This window comes from Narcine bancroftii, chromosome 3 (assembly GCF_036971445.1).
Source record: "Narcine bancroftii isolate sNarBan1 chromosome 3, sNarBan1.hap1, whole genome shotgun sequence".
In the NCBI taxonomy this organism is placed as follows: Eukaryota; Metazoa; Chordata; class Chondrichthyes; order Torpediniformes; family Narcinidae; genus Narcine; species Narcine bancroftii.
The window spans coordinates 247,777,163-247,798,931 of NC_091471.1; the positions used below are offsets into that span (position 1 = coordinate 247,777,163).

The window sequence follows — 21,769 nt, forward strand, 5'->3', positions numbered from 1 at the left end:
GACAGGGTTGTCCTCTTTCTCCAGCTTTATTTGCTTTGGTAATAGAACCTCTGGCTCAAGCTTTCAGGCAAGATTCTAGTATTAAAGGGATTACAATAGGAGAACAAGAGTGTAAAATTAATTTGTTTGCAGATGATGTGTTGATATATTTGACATATCCTAAAGATTCATTAGAATCTTCGCAAAACTTGTTAAATCGATATGGTACGTTTTCAGGTAATTGGTGAAAAAAGTGAGATATTATCTATATCAGATGAAGATTATACAGATTGTAGACGAGTTTAGATGGTCTAATAAAATTAAAATTAAATATTTAAGAGTTGTAGTTGTAGTGAGTAGAGAATATCAAGATTTATATAGTTTAAATTATATTACCGCTGTTAAATAAAATCAAAGCTGATATATGTAGATGGAAAGTTTTACCGTTGACTTTAATTAGGAGAGTGAATTGTATAAAAATGAATATTTATCCCCAAATACAATATATTTTTCAATTTATTCCAAGTGTAATACCAAAGAAATTTTAAAAGGAATTAAATAAAGTAATTTGATTATTTTTGTGGAAAGGTAAATTGTCAAGAGTTTCTATGCAGAAATTAACATGGTGGTGTAAGTTGGGTGGTCTTCAATTATCACATTTTCAAAATTATTACGAGGCAGCGCAATTGAAATTTATTAATAGGTTATTCGATATTGAACAACCACTTATGTGGGTAAAAGTTGAATTGGATCAGATTTCTGAAAATAATATCAGTCATTTTATTTATAAATGGAGTCCTCAATTGTTACAAAAATATAAATTACCTGTATTGTGACATGTAATAGATATTTGGCATAAGCAAAATCAACATAGATTCTAAAGGAAAAATCACCAATATATCAAAATAAATTAATCCCTTTTTCTTTAAATAATCCTTATTTGAAAAATTGGGAAATGAAAGGAATTAGTATGATACAGGATTGTTTTGAGGCAGGTAGATTTTCTACATTTAATAGACTGAGAGAAATTTGGTATTTCACCAAATTCTTTTTTTGCTTATTATCAAGTTAGGGATTTTTTTACAAATAGATTTTGGATGAGATTTGGTTTTGCCAGGTCAAATAAAATTTGAGATGTTAATTTCAGATGAAGGGAATAAGGGGTTTATTTCAGATATGTATAGGTTGTTGCAGGAAAAAATGGATAAAGTTGACATATATAAAATAAAGGAGAAATGGGAGAAGGATTTCGATATTGTTTTGTCTTGGGAAGAGTAGTCGAATATGTGTACTGATAGTGTTACAAAATTACTTAATGTGAGGTATGGTATTGTCAATTATAACTTTATACATCAATTGTATTTAACTCCTGAAAAGTTGAAGAAATTTGGATTTAGTTTGTCAATTTTGTTTTAGATGTGGGGAACAGATAGGTACTTTTGTGCATTCTGTTTGGTCGTGTGAAAAAGTTATAAAGTTTTTGAGAGATTTGTTTAAAATTGATTTGCAATTGGATCTGATGGTGTGTTTATTAGGTTATATGAATGTATTAAATGCAAGGTTACAGATGGACAAATCATATTTGGCTTTTGTACGATTAGGGTTAGCAATAGCAAGAAAATGTATCACTGTTACTTAGAAAAATGATGTAGAGTTGAATATACAAAGATGGCATAATGAATTACAATCGTGTTTATATTTGGAAAAAATAATTTATAATTTGTGAAATAATTTTTTTTGTTAAAATGTGGAGATTATATTTAGAACATATGGCTATAGATCTTAAGTAGATGATTTGTACAGAGTTGGCACACCAAACAGTTAGTATTTAATACCCAGAATTTTTTTTGTGTTTAAGGCTCTGGTGGGGGGGGGGGGGTTGAGGAGGTAAGGAGGGGATAGTTTAGATGAGGGGATGGGGAGGGGAAAAGGGAGTTTTGTTTATTTTTTTATGTATTTCATTTTATTATATTTGTTATATAAGTCTTAAATAAAATTTTCAAAAAAAAATTATTGGCCTTTTCAGAGTGAATTAACATTGCAATGTGTCAGATCAACACAATGATTCAGCCCTTAAACTTTCCCCTCCCCTAATCTGTAAATTGAAAGAAATCAGCTTTTTTTAAAAAAAAAACAGAAGTTGCTAAAGATGCGTACATCCTCAAGTCACTGTGGTATAAAATACTCCATATTGTGTTCCTCTCCAGACATTCCACAGCCTTTGCAACCATTGCAGCTTTGCACCTTTGCTACCATTGGTAGAGGCAGATTCGCTGATTATGTTCAAAAGAGAGTTAGATAAGACTCTAGTGGGCAAAGGAGTTAAGGGTTATGGGGATAAGGCTGGAAAGGGGTACTGATGGTAGTGATCAGCCATGATCTGTAAAATGGCGGTGCTGGCTCGACGGGCCGAAGGGCCTACTCCAGCTCCTATTGTCTATTGTCTAATGTTGTATTTTAAGTAATGCAATATCCAAATTGTCCTTGAACTCCTGCCAACACTGATAATGAAATTGTATGTTTCATTAATGTTGCATGAATAGTGGTGGGTCATCTGGTCTGCCACGGAATCTCCTGCATCCACCCGAGTAGTGGATCTACCATAGTTTTGGTTTGCATAGAAATTCATAAAAACCACCTACAAGGCAGTGACATGGAGGGAAGCTGAGCTTTTTTTATTGTGAGTTTGCGAAAGGTGCTGGTGAATAAGTCCAACCACTCACATTCATATAGTGCCTAGAATGTAGAACATAACAGTCAATGGTGTGGTGAAGAATGGACCAGAAGCCTAGCTTGCAAGAAAATGGAAATCACAATGGGTAATAGGATTGACTGAGGCAACAAGACGCGATCTGAGAGGTTGGTTTCCTATACTGTGGTGTTATGGTCAAATGAAAACAGTTGTAATGAGGAACAAAAACTAGATTCTGCAGAAGATTATCTTTTCAATGGTATACAAGTACATGGAAGTTTTTTTCATGCAAAATAAAGTAGAACATGCTGGAAATGTTTGAGCTCAGCTGGAATACAGAACTAATACCTCAGAAAGGGAAAATTAATTGGGAAAGAACAGGCAAACTAGAATAGACCTCCAGCAGAAGAGCTAGGATTCCTACTTCCACTTTGGGCTAACCTACTCTCTCTCCCTTCCCTTTCCCCATGACTTCTTTCCCTTAGCTCTCTCCTTCCTGCTCTATTCACTGAGCCATTCCTCCTCCCCCTGTTTGCTGCTGTGCCCTCCCTCCTTTTTCTACCTATTACTTCCTGCCTTTGGGACTGTGCTTCCCCTCCATCCCCCACCATTTTGTTAGGACGCCTGCTGACATTTTTCAATACCTCAAGCCCAAAATGTTGGTTAAAGAACACTGTTTGACCAGCTGAGTTTCTCCAGCATTGAATGGCACTTATGTCCCAGAAAGATACTGACTTTGTATTGTGGTTTAAAACTAATGTTTATCAGAATTCATTTACTCTTGCTGATGCTGGTCGAGGGAGGAATTTTGATCAGGGACAGAGGAGCGTACTTCCTCATTGCTGACCTTTACATGGTGAATTTGTCCTACCTCAATCAACCAACTTCTGATCATGCAGACTTCTCTCAGTACTGCACTTAGGTCAGCCTGGTTGTAATCCATGATTGGGAGAGAACACTTTTTTGCAATTGAACTGGGAACTTATCAGCTTGAATTGAGCAGTTTAAACAGTTTATAGTATCTGCTAATAGCAGTGCTACCAAAGTGAGAGACGTCCACACAGCACGAGCTGAACTTTATTTCAAATTCCTCGCGCTGCTTGAGGAGACCACCCACTTCTTGTGAGGAGCGCGCTGGCCTTAGGAACTGACATCAGGATGTCATGGCGTCATTCCCTGTCCAGCGGCACACAACACGGAAGTGGCGCTGTCCCCAGGCAACATGTGTCACCCACTGCGGGCTTCTTCCCGGAGGGGATGGGGGCCTGCGCCATCTTGTGTTGGATAACTCCATGGTCGCTTGGCCCGCTACACCACCCCAACCCCCAGGATCGTTGCCACTCTTTAAGCAAGTTACTGTACTATTGTTGGGCAGGCAACCTCTGTGTCCAACCTGAGGATCCGGGACAGGCTGGTTTGAGTCCAGATGCGCTGCCTTGAGGTGCTCAGTGGTAAATCTGTCCTGCTACCCACCAATGTCCAAGGTGAAAACGACACTGTCGCTCTGCCACACCTTGAATGGCCTTTCATGGGGCATTGTAGGGGTGTCCCTTGCTGTTCTCTCTGCACAAAAATGAATACTGTGGACTGCAGGGTGGAGAGCTGTGTCAGGAAGGTGGTGGAGGTTTCTGTTTACCCATTTGTTCCCTCAATCGCTGGACACATCTAGAGCGCTGGGTTGTGGGCTGGAAGGGTTGAAATGAATGTTCCTGGGATAGTCAGAGGGGAGCCATACACCATCTCGGCTGACGACGCTGGTAGGTCTTTTGGTGCTGTGCAACTTCCTAACAGCACCCATGGGAGTTCAGGTGGTGGTGGAAACATTCGATGAGGCTGTTTGCCTGAGGATGGTAGGCTGTGGTGTGGTGTAACTGGCTGTGGCAGAACTTGGTTAGGATGGCCCAGAGCGAGGACGTGAACTGGGCCCCTCGGTCCGAGGTTATGTGGGTCTGGACAGCGCGAGTCGGGCGGGCGAGGGTGAGAGACCGGCAGCGTGAGTCGGGTGGGCGAATGGGAGAGACCTGCAGCATGAGTCGGGAGTGGGGGGGACTGGAAGGGGGGTGGGGGTGGATACAGCAGCATAATTCGGGTGGGTTTAAATCTGGTTTTCCAAAATCTGAAATTCGGAACACACTGTCCCCCAAAGATTCCGGATAAAGGATTGTGTACCCATTATGCTGATTTCAGATTTGCGCAAAACAAAGACACTGGGGTGTTGCAGCTGTGTCAATGGTTTTACGTTCGTTGTCGAGCCCACTCAATCAGCACAAGGTCAAGATCTGCGTTTTTTTTTGCTCGTGCAATGTTTTTCTATTTTTCTTTAGTTTCTGGTCATCACTGTCACTGTAAAACTTCAACAACTTTCTGCTTCTTTAAGTAATTTATGGTGGTAATGGATAGGAGTGTGTTTTATTGGGTCATGTTTGGCGCCAAATACTATTTTTGGTGTGCAATTGGCATTCATGGAAAAAATGTTTGGTTTTCAGAGATTTCGGTTTTTATAATTTTGTATAAAAGATTATGTACCTGTATCTGATTTTCCATCTTTGGCATTTTGCACACACTGACTTTGCATACCACATAGAGAATTTGGGTAAGGAGAGCCAGGCGGCAGAGGAGGGGGGAGGGGGTGGTGGGAGGGGTTGCTATGTGGAGATGTTTCGAGTTCCACCAGACTACTCTACAGTATTGTGTGTTTGATGCCACCATAGTTCATTTGTAACTAGCTCTCCTCCACTTCCTTCATCTGACTGAGAGAAAAAATATATATTTTTTTGTGAGTGAAGAATTCTTCCTTCAATATTTGCCTTGCAATGTCCTGGCTGGGAATGATTTGGAGCAAAGTCCCACAATTTGTGGTTGCTTGAACAAATTATGCAAGTGCATGGCTGTGAGTGTGCTTGACTAGCCACCAATCTGCCTGCTTAAGTCTGTGTTGAAGAAAAAAAATTGAGGTTTTACAACAGGAAGAGCCTAGCCATTTGACCTTTTAATTCTTTCCATTGAGCTTTCTGACGTTGCATCAATTTTTTTTGTTGCCTAAAAGCACCGTCGCTTTGAAATGGGGACTGACCTGCAACATCTTTGGGGAGGTGGTTTACTCCTTTATTGGCAGGAATGTAAATTGTGTCATTCACCCATGGAGTCGTCTATCAACACTCATCACCGGTGGAGGACAGATCAGATTTATTATCAGAGTACATGCATGACATCACATATGACCCTGAAATTTTTTATCTGCAGCTGAGGCAGAATTACCACTTATTGGTCATATAGCGTACGCGCTACTGTGGAGTGTGAAAAGAAGACACACACACACAAGGAGTCGAAGTCAAAGACTGATTTATAATACTGGCAGCTCTACTTATATTCACTCCTTGCTGGTGATGTCGGGAGTGATGTTTCAGCAGGACTGATCTCCAACTGGGTAGCTCGCTGTTTCCCGCCACGCCGGTGGTCACCTGGGACGAAGGTCATTGCCCCCCGCGGGGTCTGTGCGGTCACCACGTTTGTCTGCCATTTTATGTACCGGGTCATGTCCCGGTTAGCCGGGGTGCAGAAAAACTGTACTCAATGTACACATGTAAACCAATAAAGAAATGTAAACAAACTATGCAATTCAGAGAGGAAAAAAATCTGCAGAAATTTACTGGGTTTCCGATATCATACCAAACCTGAGGAAGAAGAGGTGCTGACGAGCTTTCTTCAGGATTCGATTAGTGTGTTTGATCCAGGAAAGATCCAAGATAGTGACTCCCAAGAACTTAGATTTACTCATCCTTTTTGCATTATTATTTTATCCTTGGACTGAGTTGGCAATGGAATAATGAAGTTGATTTGAATCTTGCATCCCCACTTGATGCTTCTCAGCACTTAAATTATGATTAAATGGAGAGAGGCTACTGCAGTGGAAAAATTGGTCTCAGTCTCTCTCCTTAGTAGTTCAGCGCTTGTAATGGGCCACTGACATTCCCAAGACAAAACAATTCATTTAAAAAAAAATAAATTTTGGCCCACAGGCTCATGTCACCCCTTACGATTTGAACGATGGGAGGAGACCAGAGCACCCGGAGGAAACCCACATGAACACAGGGAGAATGTACAAACTCCTTCAGACAGTGCCAGATTCAAGCTCCAGTCCCAATCCCTGGCACTGTAACAGCGTTGTACTAACCTTGCTGCCCTGCACTTGCCGCCGTGCTGTACATGAATGCATGGTACCAGTGTGGATCTGGGGCAATATAATTGTATTTTTAGTCATGCGAGTCCAATCAATATTTTGCTCACTGTGTAAGCACATAATTAACCCACAAATTGTTTCCAATTTAATTACTACAAAAAGACATTTTGCAGAGAACTCTGCTGCTTCAATAGCAAAAAGATTGTTGGTTTGGGAGTGAGGTTTGATCACATATCAATTCTACACCCAACATAAAATTTGTGATGGTGATATTTTCTGTTCCTGATTTGACTTCCATAAAAGTGTTTGAAAAAACTTTGTTTGTGGTCAGAAATTATGTAACAGTTGTGCAATATGTCTGTTTACTTTTGAATATGTGTTCTGCAGAGGAAAGATAAACCCGAGAGCTATTCAACTTCCTTCAACAAGTTCCCTTTACAAACATGCTTATTTATTTTTGGCCCAAAAGATGACCAGGATTCAGTCTTTCCAAGTGAAGCAACACTTCACCTGTGAATATGCAGGAGCCATTTAGTGTATCTGGTGCTCCTGATGTGGCCTCCTCGACGATGAGGAGACTGGACGCTTACAGGGAGATCATTTTGTTGAGCACTCTGTCCGCTGCAGCAGTAAGGACCTCCCAGTCGCCAATCACTTAAATTCTACATGCTATTTATTGCCAGACCATATCTGTCCAGGGCCTCGTGTACTGCCAAGTTGAGGCCACCCACAAATTGGAAGAACAATGCCTTGTATTCTGCCTCGGCAGTTTCCAACCAGATGGCATCAGTATCAACTTCTCCATCTTCTGTTAACCCTCTACCTCTGGTCTCTCTTTCACTCATCCATCGGTTTTTAAGTGAAACAGAAAACTCTGCAGATGCTGTGATTGTAATAAAAACACAGATGCCGGAGGATCTCAGCCAGTCTCGCAGCATCCATAGGAGGAAAAGATATATTACCAAAGTTTCTGGCCTGAGCCCTTCTTACCTTGAGGGTAATATATCTTTACTTCCTGTAAATGCTGCAAGACCTGCTGAGTTCTTCCAGCATTATTATTTATCTCTCTTTCTTCCTGCCTCCCACCCCATTCCCTCCCTTCTATCAGAGATGTATTTTTTTACATTTTTAAAATCTAGACATACAGCACGTATCCGAGCCTACAACTCCAGTACATTTTGAAGGATAGGGAAAGAACCAGAGGACTCAGAGAAAACCCTCGCAGTCACAGGAAAATGTACAAACTCCTTACAGACAAAGTGGGATTTGAACCCAGGTCCCATTCGCTGGCTTGGCAACAGCATTGCGCTAACTGCTACACTAACTGTACTACCCTCTTCCCCCATTACCCTGCCACCTGTGTTCACCTATTACCACTTACCTGTTAGCCTCTGCTCCTTCCCCTTCCTCCATCCCCTCACCTTTTTATTCAGTTTTCTGTGCTCTGGAAGTCGAAGGTTGACTGCCTTTGACTTCTTATGGATGTTGTGTGCCTTGCAGAGTTTCTCCAGCACTTTTGTGCACAGCCTAACTCTTTGTTGTAGCTATGCAACATATTTAGCAAAATGGCAAATGAACTGGAATGTGGACAAATGATTACTGGGGCCATGCCACTGATAATTGAAATTGTTGGCTTTCAAGTGCTCGACGGTCTTTTACACTGGACAGTTAAATGGCTCAGTCTCAAGTCTTGTATTTTGCAGGATGACTTAAATTATAAAGTTACCACAAAATGGAAGGGGCCCAATCTTGAGGAAGAATACACAGAAATGCTGGAGGAACTCAGGCCAGAAACGCCAGCAATATATCTTTACCTCCGATGGATGCTGTGAGACTGGCTGAGTTCTTTCAGCATTTATGTGTGTTTTTACTACAGTCATAGCATCTACAGACTTTCACATTTCGCTCAAGTCTTGAGGAAATCCTCTTTATATAATCCTCCAATTCCTAGCCTTTCAATGACCATAATTTTACCCACAGCCAATCTTCCTTTAACTTTTGCTGGATCAATCTAGCACTTAATAATTGCATACTTTGAGAAAATATATGCTACATCAAGTATGTTACCTTATTAATACTTGTTAGGTCCTTAATCAGACTTAATGTTCTTTTCATAAATCCATGCTTTAGGGATGGAGAGATGGCATAATTTTTGAAAGTTTTTTATTGAAAGAAATGTATTTATTGTTGTGGTTTAAAAATTGCTAAATAAAATATTAAAAAAAAAATCCATGCTGATAATTTGATTAACCTGTGATTTTAAAATGCTAATATAAGCTGTCCACAGAACAATTTGTACGCTAATAAAAAGCATAGACTGAACTGTAGTTACCTGGTTTTTCATTTTCTCCCCATTTCTGATGTAAAACCTATACTTTGTGCTTCAAGAATACAAATGTTGTGCACAGACTTTTATTTTTATATTTTTCACATTGTGAACCATATCAACCAAAATATGTACAATCGTATCTCATTAAATTTACACAGTGGTCTTTTCTCCCCTTTTTCCCTCCCCCTTCGCTCCCTCCCCTCTATCCTCCCCCCTCCAGTACCGTTAAACATTCAACATATACAATACAATAAAACCATAAAACAATATTTTCAAACAAATTGTGCACAGACTCTTGACCAATTCCCTTTGTAGATGTATCACAGGCTATGATGTGACTGTAACTTGGGAAAGGAGGAGAAGCCAAAATATTTGAAGTAGGTGACTTTGGTGCCAGTTATTGTTACCTGGCAGTTGGAATTGAAAGTTGATGCCTTTACCAAACTTTAATCATGTTCAATCAATAGTAATTAAATAATGCTTTGTTCATCTACAAAAGGACTTGAATTATCTTGCACAGATTACTCAGATTTGTACAGTGTAATTGTGCTCTGGATTGTTTCAAAGTGTTGTGTCAAAGAGTGTAGGTTTGAGATTTTGGTTGCCTTGGTAATAAACTTTGTTTCCATAGTGATATTATAATAAGAAGCATGTTGATGTCAGGGGAATGTAATTTGAGGGAGCACCTTGCAAATACTGTATGCAATCTCATGGTAAACCATGAAGAGTCATTGCAAATCTGGGTGGAGTCGTTGCAAATCTGGGTGGAGTCGTTGCAAATCTGGGTGGAGTCATTGCAAATCTGGATGGAGTCGTTGCAAATCTGGGTGGAGATGTTGCAAATCTGGGTGGAGTCGTTGCAAATCTGTGTGGAGTCGTTGCAAATCTGGGTGCAGTCGTTGCAAATATGGGTGGAGTCATTGCAAATCTGGGTGCAGTCGTTGCAAATCCGGGTGCAGTCGTTGCAAATCTGGGTGCAGTCGTTGCAAATTTGGGTGCAGTCGTTGCAAATCACAATAAATTATTTTCAAAAGCAAAACCATTCAGAGTCTGCTTTCAGCCTTATACATACATTCCTGCCACTCTACCTGTTACATTCAATTCTATTTACACCATTGCCATCACTGTGACACCTTGTTGTTATTCTCCCCTCTGTTGTTTGAAGGGCTTCCCCTCGGTCTCAACCTCACAATGCCCGATAGTGGGAGGACTCTAGACTGTGGTCCTTACCCTCAGCGACCTCGCATTAGCTGAGCCAAGCCTCAGTTCATCCCTCAGCACGTACTCCTGCAGCCTGGAATGTGCCAGTCGGCAGCATTCCCTCAGCGACATCTCTGTTTTGGGCAGACACAAGTGTGTCTTTCATCAAGTTGATGGTCTTCCAGCACTAAAACCAGCTGGTAGAAAAGTAAACAATGTAAATCAGTGCAATCTTTTAACATTACCATTTCATAGTTGGACGTAGGAATGAACACACACCAGGCTGAGGGGGATGAAAGATTTTTCTATCTTTGGTTAAAAGTGTACTGTGTAAAGAATTCTGGACAGACTCAATCGTAGTGGGTATGGGTTCAGAATGCAAACGTACCACAAATCAGCGTGGTGAGGCAGCTGTGGGCACAGAAGGGTGTAAAACACATCTAGAATGGAATGTTAGCCAGGTTGAAAATTAAAAATATTGATAGGGCAGAGTAAAAGGAGGTTGATTCTGGATTTAATGTGTTTCACCTAACCTTGGTCACAGCAGCATAGAAAATCTTATTTTATCATTGGATCATTCCTTGCCTCAATAATCAGGTAAAATAATTGATATTTTGCAAGCTAATGGGATGTTGAAAAAAAATACTGGGTTGCCAAGGGAAGCAAAAGGAGGCAGGTTTTGAGGTTGCTGTGGTTTACAGTGTCACTGGGTGCAGCTACTTAAGGTATACAGGATATTTGTGGTCATAGCTTAAAGTGCTTTGAGATGGGGGAGGTATCTGCAAGTTCAAAAAATAACAATGTGTATCTTTCAAGTTCCTCTTGTTAAATATTTCCTAAACACAAAGTAAATTAACTCTTTGGCTGGTTCGATGATAGTGGGCTATCCTTGGTATTTGCTTGCAAAGGCAGTTGGGGTGGCATGATTGGAGTAGCAATTAGTGCAATGATTTTACAGCGCCAGTGTTCAGGCCTGAACCGGGGATCAAATCCCGCGCTGTCTGTAAGGAGTCTGTACGTTCTCCCCATGTCTCCATAGATTTTCTCCGGGGGCTCCAGTTTCCTCCCTTTGTTCAAAATGTATTGGGGGTGTAGGTTAATTGGGTGGCATGGACTCATGGGCCATGTTATTGTCTTTCTCCCTGACCCCCAATAAAAGAAAATTCTAATTGCTTTTGGTAGATCGTTTAGGTGTTTTTTTCGTACAAATTCCTCAATCTTTTGGGGGGCAAGGATTGACCACTTGAGACTTCAGCAAAGAGTCATGGCAAAAAAAAAACTGCTTCCATTTCTTATTCATTCCAGGGATGTGGGCTTTACAGATTGAGCCAGCATTTAATTGCCCATCCCTGCTGCATTGTTGAAATGTTGACTTACCCACGATTTGGGCTAGAGTTGAAAGATTTGACCCAGCATTCAGATTAGATTTGTCAGAGTGACATCATATACAACCCTGAGATTCTTCGTCCAGCAAGCATTGTTGAAGGTATGACAATATATTTTGAAGTCAGGGTGGTGGAGTCTTTGTGAGTTGCTGCAGTGCACCCTGTAGATGGTACAACCTGCTGCCACCATGCATTGGTAGTGGAGTGAGTGGTTGTAAATGGGGGGCCTTTTGAATGGGCTGTCACACTCTTGTTATATTGAAGCTGAACTTCTGCAGAATATTCTATCATGTCCTCGATGAGCTTTAGGAGTGGTGGATAAAAGCCTTTGGGGAGTTAGGTGAGTTAGTCACCACAGGTTTTCGAGTTTCTGACCTGTGACCTCAGTTAGTGTGTGGAAGATTGCGTGACTACACGGACAACGTGGATGGATATGTCCCAGTCAGATTCCATGAATGGACTATGAAGTAATTTCACTACTGAAGACTAGTTTTGAGGCATTCAAGGCAGATGGCCAGCCTTGCAGAAGAGGACCAAGTACAATCTTCGCATGGCGATCAGGGAAGCAGAGAGGCAACTCTGCACTCAGCCCAAGAACATCAGGGTATGCAATCTATGATGGAGTCCATGACAAATTCAGGTAGCATAGCATGCAAATGTGTCACACACCCCTTTGACCTTAATGCATTCTATGCTGGCTTCGAACAGGAGGTTAGTGAGGCAATGATATCCATCTTAACTATATGTGCTCTTACACTCTCAGCCATTGTTGCTGTCATCAGATCACCCTTCTGGAAAGTGAAGCCATGGAAAGTAATGAAGTGTCTTGAGACTATGAAGACCATTTGGCTGGTTTATTCACAAATGTCTTTGATGTCTTCTTGCACTAGGCAGGTTTCCACCCTCTACAAGAAGGGCACCATCTTACCAATACTGAAGAAAAACACAAGAACAGACTTAACTGACTCTAACATCCTCTAAATACTTTGAGAGATTGGCCCAAGATCCAGCCTTGCAGCCAGCTATAGCCCACTTCAATTTGTTTACTGTCCTGAGAGGTCCATGGGCAACACCCTCAACTCAACCCTGAAATACCTGGATACCAAGGACGCCCATGATAGACTACTGTTTATCAACAGCTGCTCTGCTGTCAGACATATACCCCAGTAAACCAATTCCAAAATGTTAAGATCTTGATGCCACCACCCCTCTGCACAATTGTATGTTTGACTTTCAATCTGACAGACTGCAATCAGTAAAAATGGGAAACACTTCCTCCATGATTATACTCAACACTGGTGCCCTGCAAACATGTGCACTCACCTCCTGTGCTTTCACTCTAAACCTATATCTGCATAGCCCAGTACTGCACCAGCTTCATTTTTAGGTTTGCTGATGGCATTAATGTTATTGGCCAATAGCAAATAATGAATATAGAAAGAAGATTGAATGTCTAGCAGCCTGATGTCAAGATATCTCTCCATGCCAGTAAGAGAAAGGAGCTGACCTTAGATTTCAGGAGGGTAGGGGAGTAAAGCCCACTCTTCTGTCCACATCAATAGTACTGAAGTAGATACAGTAGATAGCCTTTTTGGATTGAAGATTTCTAGTGACCTGACCTGGACCAACCGCATTGATGTGACAGACAAGAAAGGACATCAATGCCTCTGCAGCCTGAGATGGCAAAGAAATTTTGACATGTCCTTTAACAGCTTCAAAAGGTACACCATTGCGGCTAGGTGTATCACAGTGAGGCCTTTGTGCTCAAGATCGAAAGAAGCTGCAGAAGATGATAAATGCAGCTCAGACCATCAAACAAAGCTCCTTTCTCTCCAACTCCATCTTCACGTCTTGCCGCCTCGAATAGGCAGCCAACACACAAATGGACCCTGTCGGCACTCTCTTCTTCTGTCAGGAGAAGGTTCAGGGTTGTGAAAGTGCACGCCAACAGGTTCAAAGGCGGTTTCTTCCTTGCAAATAACAGGCTCCTGAATGAACCCCAGAATAGTATATCCAACCTCCCCATGCTATGTACTTACTGATCTTTCCTCTGTAACACTATGCTCTTTAATGTGCTGTCACTCTTCCACTTTGCACTGATGTATGCATTTAGAGTTGACTTGTTGGACTGCTTGCAAAATGGACAATTCTGATGATACTGTGTACAATGCGATGATGAACTTGAACCCAGACCTGCTCTTTCATTATATATGTGACTACTCTGGTTCAGTTTCTCATCAGTGGTAATCTCCAGAATATTGATTGTGGAAAATTGAGTTATGGTATTGCAACTGAATGTCAGGGGCTAAGAGATGATAGGGTATTGGACAAGTGGGAGAGGCAAGTTGGAGAGACCACTAGAAGAGGGGTCGGAAGGTTAGTGAGAACACTAAGAATGGAAGCATGTAAAGAAGAGATGAAAACAGTGGAACCAGATGGAGTTGGGGCTGCCACTGTGTTGCTCTTCCACTTATTAGATATCATCATCATGTGAAACTTGCAAAGTTTGTTGAGGACATAAGAAAATTTCTGTGATAAGATGAGGCCAGGGTTGCTGTGGGAATAAATGGTGTTTGCTGGGTTAAGCTAGGTTTTGTACAGACAAATATGACAATGTTTATTGTAATACACATTGTACAGTGAAATCTTGCTGCAGCTGAACAGGTTACATGAAAAAAACCCACAAAAGATTATATTAAAGAAGTAATAAATACAAAATATATGTAATACATTTTCAGTCACCATAAAGTTGGTTTGCAGGTGCCAAAAGAAATCAAGGTCAAATGAAATGTTGGCCCTCATTGCTAGAGGAATTGAATTTAGTCATGGGCAGGTTCTGTGCACCTGGAGTGCCACATCCATTTCTAGTCTCCTTGTGTGAGACTTTGGAAGTGGTGCAGAGGAGATTCACCAGGTTGATTCCAGAGATGAGGGGTCAGCCTATGAAAAGAGATTGAGTTGTTTGGGACTGTCATTACTGGAATTTAAAAGAATGAGAGGGGATCCTATAGTATCATTAAATTACAAAAGGGATAGCTAAAATAGAGGTAGGTAGTCTCATCCACTGGTGGGTGAGACTCAAACTTGGGAATATTGCCTCAAGGTTCAGGGTAGTTATTTAGGACCCAACAAGGTTTTAGAAATGGAGTGTCAGTAATATTTTAAAATCTATAGCCCTTTTACATTTGTATCCTACTAAGTTGGCCATTCAGTGTCCCAGGATAGAAATAACATTTTTGCTGTTCATCTACTTCCCCGGGAGTTTGCGGAGGAGCTAGTGGAGTTGTTCAAGTGAACTGGTACGGACTTGAAGGGCCGACATGGTTATATGGTTATGAGGAGGAACTGGCTTTGCCAGGGAGTTGTGAATCTGTGAATTACTCTGTCCAAGGAAGCAGTAGAGACTGTGTAATTAAATATATTTAATAAAGTAAGACAATTAAAGGATAATGGGGGAAAGGCAGATAGGTGGACCTGAGCCGACAGCTAGATATTCCATGAATTGGATAGACAGACCAGATGGCCAACTCCTGATACTATTTCTAATGTTGTTTTGCATATCACTCCTCACTCCTGCACCCACTACCAAACCCCCACCACCCTGGCCACTGAAAACTAATATTTTTGTCTCCTACATTTCTGACAAAGGATTCTGGACCCAAAATATCAACTGTTTCTTATTCTACAAATGCTGTCTGACCTTTTCTGTTGATCTGTTTTCTTGAATGAGAAGTGTTGCTCAAAAATGCTCTTGCTTTTAGTTTCAGCACAGCAATTAATTTAGATTGAAACTATTTAAGTTTTAACTGCATCACCACTTGAATGTTTGGTCCTTTCCAAAAGATGCTTTGATGCAATTATCTTCACAAAAAATCCACCTTTCATAAGTAGTGCAGACATTTTGAGATATGACCCTTGCCCCTCGTGAATACAAGAAAATCTTGAATCACTGACCTACAAGTAATAGCTCAATGTATGTGGCCCCAGGGCTTCATGCAAAACCCTAAGTAAAATGACACAGGAGTGGTTTAAAACAAATGTATGCGAATGATTGGTGGTCTTTCTCTTTTCAAGTCAAGGACCATTTTAAGAGCTCTTTTCATTAATGCTTTTGCAGCATTGTATAACACCTAATTGGCATTTGCAGGATTAAACAGACTTGGTTCCCTGTGGGTGGTTCCTATGGAGGTTGGATGAGTGTAAAGTGTTCAAAGACCAGAATCACTGTGTTCGTCATTGCACCCACAAAGGTTGCCTTGATAATTCTGCATGCGCTGATGACGCTGCTGATCTTTCCATTTCAAAGGTCTTGTGGATCTCCTTGTCCCTTTACATTGAGTTCTGAATTTTTATCGTTACAAATGATTTGCAGTTGCAGAATGGTGTGTGATGCAGAGGGTGCGGGCCAAAAAGTGCATTCGGAGTTGACCGAACCAAAGAAATATCTGCAATCTTCTGACCATTGTCCCCAGAAATGCAGTTTGGAGGTGCAATGGGACGTGCTGTCCAGCACAGAGTCTTTGGTTGACTGATGTAGTGTTCAGTAACTACATTTTGTAGTGAGAAGATACTGAAGGTATTTAAGATTTTTTTTTAAGTAAAATGGAGAACAGAGTGGCCACTCAATTCTAAAATGGAGCTGTTAGATAAGAGAAAAAAGCAAAATACATTTTTATTGAATTTTTAAGAACTGGAGGTGATAAAAGTTGAATTTTGAAGAGTGCGACACAGTTGGCATAGGGGTTAGCACGACGCCATTACATTGCCAGTGATTGGGACTGGACCAGGGCTCGAGTCCCGCGCTGTCTGTAAGGAGTTTGTACGTTCTCCCCATGTCTACATGAGTTTTCTCCGAGTGCTGCGGTTTCCTCCCACCATTCAAAAACTACTGGGGGGTGTAGGTTAATGGTAAATTGGGCGGCAAGGACTTGTGGGCTAAAATAGCCTGTTATCATGCTGTATGTCTAAATTTAAATTTTTTAAAAATTAAGTGCTTCACAGCTCTAGCAAGGTGATGCACACCTTCCCTGTGATTGAATGTTTGCCTCAAAGTGCTCTGTTTCCCTCCCACATTAAAAAAAAAGTGTTTGTTGGCCAGGTCTGCAAGAACATCTCTGTTGTTCTTCTAACCTCTAGAAGAGTGGTTCTCCATTTATTTTTCACCTATAGACCACCTTAAGTATGGCCTATCCTTTCCACAGACCATCAGTAGAAACCCACGAGCTAGCATTGGGGTGGGGACTGGTGACCTGGCACCCCTTCCCAGGGCGTGAATGGGATTTTTGTATTGATTTGGTGGGAGTATTTTTGATAACCTTTTTACAACCTTGTTTTACAGATTGTTTGTTTCGTTTATCAGTGAACAGTAGAATCCCCATTATCCAGCATGTACAGGGATCGCAGATGCCACACGTGAATTTTCCAGTTGATTGAGACACTTACAATGCCTAATTAAATCCTGCATTAAGAATACCCAGTTTGAAGACAGAAGACAGTACAAAATGTAAAGTAATTTGAAAAATAAAACAGTATTGTAGTATTTAATTATGTAAAGTTCACTTTAATCAGGTAATTCCTGCAGCTTACAAAATTTAATTGTAAACCCCGATTGCTGGCACTGAAACAGTGTTGTGCTAGACGCTACGCTAACTGTGCCGCTATCATAATTAGCCCACCCTTGTCCAAGTTTACACAAAAACCCTTAATAATATACCTCATACAAATAAAGATAAAGATTCTTAATAGTCAGGATGAAGGAGATACTTTGGGAGAGTTGCCCCAATGGTGAGTGGCATCGGCCGGATCTTCAACCTGGGCACTGCCATTTTATTCAAACACAACTTTATTGAAACAACTGCTGTGGGTGGGGCACGACCAGGGTGCTCCATTGCCTGAATGTTGGCTGCCATCTTCACCAAGTGATTTGTGTTGCTTCAGAGAACATTTACTATGACAATTTAAAACTTTTATTTAGCTAAAATTTATTTATTTCCTCTATATATTTTTTGCCAGTTGTTTGGGTTTCTGGTTGATTGAATTCTAGATAATGGGGATTCTACTGTATTTGTCACTCTGACTGCAAATAATAAACCCCTGGACTGCCAATGGTCCACAGATTATAGGTTGAGAAATACTGTACTCGAAAATATCTCCCTAGCCTATTTCACCTCTGCTTCAGGACAATCTTCCCATCCCAGGATTGGATCCATGCACTTGTATTATTTGCCCTCCAATTGGAAATGCATCTTTCCTTGCAGACGATCATTTCTGTATGTAGCATTCTAGATGCACCGCAAGACAACTTTACTCTTGCAGAAACGATCAGCAAATCATTTGCTTTCCTCATTGTTTACCGAATCTGCACATCGTAATTTGTATTTAAGGGAATTAACACATTTAAATTTGCACCACTGGGAAAAAAATCTGATTTTCAATTGATTTTCTTCCAATGACTGTGCACTTTCCACACAATATTACAACTCCTCACTACAACTTCAATAGATTTTCATTTCCTCAGGTTACAGAGATGCTTCCCAATGTTTTTTAGTACTGATACCACTTCTCTAACAATAAATTAGAATGATCCCTCTCGCACCTCTTCCGCCCTCCCCAACCCCCAGCAAAACATCAAATTAAATAATCTGTGGTTTCCTGTTTTTGCCTTTCTGATTTAAATATGGTAAAATCCTTCTTTATTTGACACCTCCCTTACCAGTCCTCTCCAGTAACCAGCAATAAATTGGGGAAGGTTGATGTACAGAGGAACTTGAGTGTCCTTGTACACCAGTCACTGAGCAAACGTGCAATCTAGTGGGCAGTAAGGAAGGTAAAAAGGTATGTTGGCCTGCTGCAAGTATGATTTTGAGTATGGGCATGGCATTGTCTTTTCAATTATTCAACCTGTTGGATGACAGCTGAAATATTGTGTTCAATTTTGGTCCTGTGAAGGTAAACCTGAATGATTTCAGAAATGGCAAGATTGTGGGACGAGATGGAATTAGATCAACAAGGCATGCAGAGTTCAAAAGCTATCTCAATTAATGAAATAAAATTCTTGATAGGGCTAGGTAGACTGGATGTGGGAAGGATATATGTGTTAGCTGAAGGAGCTGTGAGTCTCAAACATAGGATTTGACATTTTGGGCTGAGTTAAGGGGTTTCTTTGTTCAGAGAATGAATTTGTGTAGTTCACTTGGCCACAGATGGCAGTAAAACACTGAATATATTGCTGTAGATAAATTTCTAGACACAAGGCATCAGGTATGGGAGAGAAAGTGAATATAGCATTAAGATGGATGATCAGACTTGATAGCATTGAATGATAGAGTGAGCTCAAAGGGCCAAATGGCCTGCTCCTAATGTTTTGTTTTTATGAAATATTGATGCATTGAGTTACAGCACCCTGCCAAAGAACATAGAAATCACTTTAAAATCTATTCAGGGAATCAGAGAGACCTGCACAATTGTATATAACTGAGGATGTTTTAGTATTTGAAAGGCAACTATTGAACAAAGCTAATATTGCTTTAATGTAATTGCATCGAAATTTAAAAAGGAGGATCTCCTGATGTTGCCTGCATAAATCACAATTTGGTTATTTGTTACATGACAAATAGAGATCCATTTTCGTACACTTAGTTTTGTTTACTTTTAACCTGCTGTGGCCTGATGAAATCATGGCTGATCTTGTATCTCATAGCCTGCATTCTCATTCATTCCCATCTAATTCTCTCAGTGTCCCACAATTTCATAACCTGAGCTCAAATGTATTTGCTGGCTGAACTTTCATGGCTCCAGCAATTCCCATCCCTCTCTCTTTTATCCCCTGAAGTTCATGTTCGAGATTCTCCAGCTGAATCAGACCATGACACTTATTTGTGCCTACCTTGTCATTTCTTTTCAGAATTTAGTGTTTCAGTGAGATCACTGCTCATTCTTCTACCATTTGGTTGATTATTTATGAGAAGCAAGTTAGCGGTTTACTCTCGTGCAATGTTATGAAACTGTACTTGTTGCACTTACAAGTTAACACAGTGCAAATCTGGCATCTTGAGGATTTGCAAAGACTTGTTGAATTGTCATAACTTCAACTCAAGTTCTGGCACAACTTCACCGTGTCATATGTGAATGGAAGTTGTGAACATTCATAGATGTTTAAAGTGTATGACACCACATTTATGCCTACAGCAACCTGAAGATTTGAAAATAGTAGTTTTCACTAATGTCTGAAGACTAATTATTTTTTAAAATTGAAATAAAACATACAAGTCTTCATTTTTTGTTTCTCATCTTGTTTACCAAGGTACTGTATGATAGACCACATGTTATACAAAAGATTTTCTGTTCACAGGAGCACTGGTCCTCTCACAAAGTAATGTGCTCAAATTTTTAGTATCACACTTGTTTAAGAAAGCATGAAACACAGGAAACAGATTTGTAATCTTACTCTGAAGGCAGCAAGATGAATAACATACTTTTTTAAAATAATTTTTTATTTTTCACACTGTGAACCATATCAACCAAAATATATACAAACGTTTCTCATTAAATATACACAGTGGCGAGGAGTCACATGATGGAGTAGTGGCCGGTCGGGGAACTCCAGCCCTCTCCAGAAAAGTAAAATAAAGACAGTGAAAAAATGAAGGCACCAACACAAAAACCAAAATAAAGTGAAAATAAAGGAGTGGAGAAAATGGCAGCGAAAAAAGAAGTCAAAAGCAACGGGAAGAAGAGAAGAAGAAAGGACGTCGGAAGAAGAAGGTGAAGGCCTTACCTGTCCGAGGAGGCCCGCCGCGGAGAGAGAAGCCCGCTCCATCAGGTCAGTTGAAGTCCCGAACTCGGGACTACAAAAATGGCTCACAGAGCCAAGCAAAAGTGCACAACCGTGCATGCGCGAGGAGTCGCGCATGCACGATGCGCAAGACAAAAATAACACTGACGGGAGGGGGGACCGGCTGAGGAGTCGATCTCCACAGCTGAGATTGACAGCTACAACACAACAACAAGAGGAAGACACAGAAAATAACGAGAGCAAGAAAGAAGAGAGTAAAAAGAAATCAAAGAAACAACAGATGACCAACCCAGAGGAAGAAGACCAGCAGCAAGACACTTCTAATAAAAATAAGAAGACCAAAAATACCCAACAAAATAAAACAAACAAACCAACAAGAAAAATAGAAGAGACAGAGGTAAAGGACACAGATCCTGGAACGGACTCAGAAGAAGAAGAGGAAGAACACAGAGAAATGGAAGATGAAAGGAAGGGCAAGACAATGGATATATTTTTTTTAAAGAATATATGGAATCAGTAAAAGAATGGCAGTCACAAGAATTCAGTGAAATAAAAAGAAGAGTAAAAAGTACAGAAGAAAAAATGAATAGATTAGAGATGATCATGTCAGATATAGGAAAAAGAGTAGACAAGGTGGAAGAACGAGAAACAGCCATAGAAATGGAAGTAGAGGACTTAAAAAAGAAATTAGAAGAATCTGGTAAAAAAGTTAAAGAGACACAAGAGCTGTTAGCTCAGAAGATAGATATAATGGAAAATTATAGTAGAAGAAACAATATAAAGATAGTGGGCCTTAAGGAAGATGAAGAAGGCAAGAATATGAGAGAATTTATAAAAGAATGGATCCCCTGGGTCCTAGGAAGACCAGAACTACAGGAAGAAATGGAAATAGAAAGGGCACACAGAACACTAGCCCCTAAACCACAACCACAACAAAAACCAAGATCCATTCTAGTAAAATTCTTAAGGTATACAACAAGAGAAAATATATTGGAGACAGCAATGAGGAAAATAAGAGAAGACAAAAAAACCACTGGAATACAAAGGTCAAAAAATTTTTTTCTATCCAAATATAAGTTTTGAACTCCTGAAGAAGAGGAAGGAGTTTAATGCAGCAAAAACGATCCTATGGAAAAAAGGATATAAATTTATGCTAAAGTATCCAGTGGTACTTAAAATAGTTATTCCAGGGCAGCAAAACAGACTATTC

General features: G+C 40.4%; 1 protein-coding gene across 4 annotated transcripts in view; it reads left to right on the plus strand.

Annotated features, from left to right (window-relative positions):
* The window catches only part of LOC138758488 (non-receptor tyrosine-protein kinase TYK2-like), a 152,447-nt gene that overhangs the window by 13,985 nt on the left and 116,693 nt on the right, over positions 1-21,769 (plus strand). The window contains exon 1 of one of the 4 annotated variants that reach the window (XM_069927449.1): positions 17,250-17,268. The exons of 2 other annotated variants lie outside the window; for them this stretch is intronic. The gene's annotated coding sequence lies outside the window, so the exon portion shown is untranslated. Of the gene's footprint in view, positions 1-17,249; positions 17,269-18,517; positions 18,600-21,769 lie in introns of those variants that run through there. One more of the 4 variants, XM_069927448.1, reaches the window with a different exon arrangement.